This window comes from Penaeus monodon, chromosome 8 (genome assembly GCF_015228065.2).
Source record: "Penaeus monodon isolate SGIC_2016 chromosome 8, NSTDA_Pmon_1, whole genome shotgun sequence".
Lineage (NCBI taxonomy): Eukaryota > Metazoa > Arthropoda > Malacostraca > Decapoda > Penaeidae > Penaeus > Penaeus monodon.
The window spans coordinates 31587268-31592267 of NC_051393.1; positions in this window are offsets into that span (position 1 = coordinate 31587268).

Genomic DNA, 5000 nt, shown 5'->3' on the forward strand with positions numbered 1-5000 from the left:
TATTATTATCAACATCATCATCATTATAATCATCATTACAGCTCATTATCATTATCATAGTCTTACCTGACACGAATATTCTCCGAACGCTTTAATCAATAGTTATTTTGTATGTTGAAACGGACGGCATTAACTAGTATGGTAACTACTAGTCATTATATTAAGCAAATTTCCCCACAATAGGAAGATCACAGATTCACCTCTTGTGTGTGCAATTGACGCAACAGTTAGATTTCATGCATGTGCAGTACTTCTTGGTTTCCTTAGATATTGGATCAAATCTGATTATACTTATTACTATTTTTACTGTCATTATGTGTTTATGACAAGAATGCTTTCGTTTTGCCACAGTTTTGAAACACCTTACCTTACGATTTGTATTGTCTGCTTATTGTACTGTATTTTCTATTCCGTTAAGTGCCTGATCTCATTGAGGGGAAATAGGAAATGGAGAAAATATAAATGCATTTCGTTGCAGATATTAATGAAAGCACTGGCAGCATCACAGAAGAGCGACATGCACGTTTCTTCAACACAGAAGTCAAAAACTTCCCGGTTCTTGCCATAAATTAATCGACTAATCTAAACACAATATCATTACATTCTTTTATTCAAATATGTTGTTTCATTATGTCCTGTTGGGAGATTCTGTACCTGTATCTGATTTTTTCCCTCATATATTATGCGACGTCATTAATTCAACGTATTTCTGAATAACATTTCAGGCATTTCCATAACGTATAGAAGGAATATGCGAGCTAAATCCTTGGGGATTACGCTAATTACTTTTATTCAAATAGATACTTCGCAGTTGTACAGTCACTGCAAAAAGTCCTGTCAAACATGTCCAAATCCTGCCTCGAAATTCAAATAATGCGACTCGTAATGAGATGTTTCGAGGCTTCGGTCATGGAACAAGATTTCCTCTTTTGCAACCTCATACACATATGCATTGTACATGTACAACTGTATACATACATACTTACAAAAATACTTACATGCATATATCTATATGCCTATCTCTCTCTCTCTCTCCAGTTAACGTCACGACACCACAGTGTAAGGACGTGTATAGTGTCCTCTGGTGACCTTGTGATCTGTCCTTAAAGGGTCTGTGATACCTTGACAATCAAGATTTAACAGACCTGTCAGTTGTATATTGATTCAGTGTGTGATAATGGTCACATAAAATTAATTTCTAAATTGATGCAGATAACAAATATTAAAATAAAATGCGAAAGCTCCAACGTGCACTCCCAGATGTGCTGCGAGGCACCGCAGGCAACCCGTGAATGTAACAGTTTATTTTCAAAGGACAGGCACTCAGGTCAGTCCTTACGTGGTCGGGGAATGACCGCGCCCACTGATGGGACGATGGCGACGAACCAGCAAATGGAAACCGAGGGGAGGTATGATGTCCTCACTGAGAAGGATATTGGTGGGGCTTTGGAGAGGCTGAAGAAAAAAGCAAAGAGGCAGCTCTCTGCTTCTGTGGAGCTTACGCCTCCCGGACACCTGTGCGCGCATTTTAAGAATGATACAAAACTTCGTATACATGGGGAGAAGTATCGCTGGGTCTCTCAGGCCCTAAAAATGGACCCTTACAATAAGACACACGGATCAATCGAGCAGAAAATTGGGAAAAATAACGTCTATGTCAGATGCAAGAACGAACAAATTCTTGCTCATATAACAACTACCAGTGCAGGTGGTGACTTTTTTTTTTTTAAAAAGCCAAGGTTTCTGGGACGGGTAACTGTAGGAACGTTATTGTGTTCGATATCCCAATGGAAATCGAAACAGGAGAAATGACTGCATGCAATGAACGTATCATTCATGCGAGACGCATGAAGGTTAATGTAATGATGACCCAGAGATTTATCATAACGTATGAGCGGGAGGTAATCCCCCAAACTGTTAAAATGGTTGAGGGCATGGCACCCTTTAGGTGTCCCGTCTTCAAATCCCTGACCCCCTTTTGCTCTAATTGTTCAAAGTGGGGCCACGGGACACGTGTTTGTCCACGAGACGCACCGCGGTGCCGGTACTTCCACTTGGAAGCTCAGAATGCGCACAAATTTCCGAAGGAAAAAAATGTTTGGAAATGTGTGAATTGCCGACAAGGGCATAATGCCAATTCTCCATTGTGCGCTTACTACCCAAAGGACAGGAAAACAAATAGTAAAAAAAGCAGACAATCCTCTCCCCACAAAAGAAACGCAAGGCAACTCTCTTCCAGTACCTTCACACCGAAAATATCGATGTGTGTTGCCTTCAGGTAATCAGAACTAGTGCTCGTTATGCAAAAATTGCGGGATACACATACAGCGATCCCTCTACGAGAGTGCTTGGCATGTACATAAAGAACTAGATTCCATCGAAAGTGATTGATGACAATCGTGACAATACCTGTGCTGAATATCTTAGTATTAAAATGTTTCTTGACGGTAAATCTATCACCATCATTAATCATCATAATCCATATGATAGTGAAGTGGTAAACCTCATGACTCCATGTGACTGCATTATACATAGTGATGTGGTCTTTTTGTGTGGGGATTTTAATGCTTGCCGTCCTTTCCTAGACTCCGAGGGAAGTACCACTGGCAAAAACGGTAAGGTTTATAATGACTCTCTCCAAAATACTAGTGACCCCATACACCTATAATGCCACTTAGAAAAAAAAAACAGCAAGGTTTATAATGACTATATCCAAAATATTAGCGAACCCATACACCTAATTATGCCCCTTAGAAAAAAAATCTGAGCGGAAAATTATATATATAGCTCTACACAATCAACACACACTACTAAGCACTGTGAAAGTCATTCCATTCTTAGTTAGTGATCACTGGACATTATGTAAACCCTTCCTTTTTGCAATAGCATAACACCCATGAGTAATGTATGGAAGGAAATTAGCAAGATTAAATACATGCAGTATAACACCCCACCCACATCCAGAAAGGGTAGCCTCATCTCTTCTCAATATATAGTGTAAGGACTCTTCTCTTGATAGGCTCCCATTATCTACCCGCAGGTGCTCCCTTAAATTAAGCCATAAAAACGAAATTGAGTATCAGTGCCACCTCTTAGATGAGGCTGATGCACCATGTACAAAGGAAGGAACTCCTTGCAGCCATTACGACTACCAAATCCACTGCATCTGGGGATGATGGAATCACTTACATCATCCGACTTCTTGCAAAGGTACAGGTAAAGGGAAACAATCCTTGATCTCTTTAGCGTAACCTACATGGCAAGCATCTTGCCTACCACTTGGAAACAAGCAACCATCATTCCCATCCCAAAACCAGGACAGCCTGATAACCAGTTTCTTTGACATCCTACCTGTCTAAAACCTGTGAAAGAATCCTTTTTACTCGTTTACTCCACCAAATCAAAGATCTGATTCATCCATGTCTTTGGCTTTCAAAAGGGGAGAGGAACACTAATGTGTCTAACAGTATCTAAATGGAAGTAATGCACAGTCTTCTTACTTCATAGATTTTAAGGGAGCATTCGTCAGAACCTCCCATACTGCAGTCCTCCATGAACTAAAACTTTTAGGCACTCCACAAGGGGGAGTATTGTCCCCTATACTATTTAATATACTTATGCACTCTCTTTGCAAACTCAAAACTGAGTTAAGGAACCTATGCAGCATCATATCCTATGCTGATGACATTCTTATTCAGGTAATTGATAGGGGGGATTATGTTCTACAGAGGTTCAGCAAAAGTGTGCTTACCTTGGTCTCATAATCATCCCAATCAAAACTAAGCATATTTCCAGATATCATAAACTACCTTACATTCCAAGGTTAGGTGGACAAACTATTGCAAGAACTGACACCTACAAATATCTTGGTGTTATGGTGACTGCTCCCCACCTCATGTCCCACAACTCTCGCTTTACCAAGGATATTATTCAAAACATCAAGGGACGTTGCCTTGAGCATTTAAGACCATTGCAATACATAAGTAACAGATATGTAGGTGCCTCTCTGAGAGTCCTAAGGTTGATGTAAATCTCCCTTGTTAGGTCTATGATAGACTATGCAAGCCCAATTCTTAGTATGCTACCACCGAGTGCCCTCAAACCCCTTGAAGTTGTACAAAACAAGGCCATGAGAATTAAACTTGAATACCCAATGACTGCTAAAGTCCCCTCTATTCCAAGTCGTATCGCCCAAGTTAACACCATACTTGGCATCAGACTCCTGCAGCTTCTACCCAGACCACGAATCTCCTATATTCTATCAAATGAGAAAAAATATAGAGTTAGGCATGGCCGGCCTCAATACTCCAATCTCATACAGTCCAACTTAAAATGGAAAACCAAAATGTTCGTTCTATTATGCTCTTCAGTGTATGGAACGACGAAGCTATTAACATTCCGGAAACAGTACTTACTGCTCCTTGACACAAAACTCATGTACATGCTCATATTGATAAACTAATAGGGCCTAAATCCATGGCTTCAAAAACGAAACTAAAAGCTTATTACTTGAATTATATAGATCCCCTTCATTGTATGCCCCCACTTGCAAGCTACTGTGATGCCTCCATTGATCCTCATGTAGCAGCAGGGATTGGTGTACTAATTCCTGATATAGATCTTGAAGAAAGTGTCACTATACTGGATACCCTCTCATATAGGAATATAACACATATATGTATATAACACATACACATATGTGTGTGTGTGTGTGTGTGTGTGTGTGTGTGTGTGTGTGTGTGTGTGTGTTTGTGTGTGTGTGTGTGTGTGTGTGTGTGTGTTTGTGTGTGTGTAAAGTGCCGCAAAAATATACATTGACATTGGGAAGAGATTATACCTTGAACTGTTTGTTTTTTCGACTAATAATGTAGGTTTTGTCTTACAATTAGTACTTGATCATGTTCCCTTTTTGCTGCAACATCACCTGCGGCCATTTCGGCATGGATTCAGCAAGACTGACAAAGCAGGAGACATCTGTGGGAACCGCTAGCTTCTTCAGG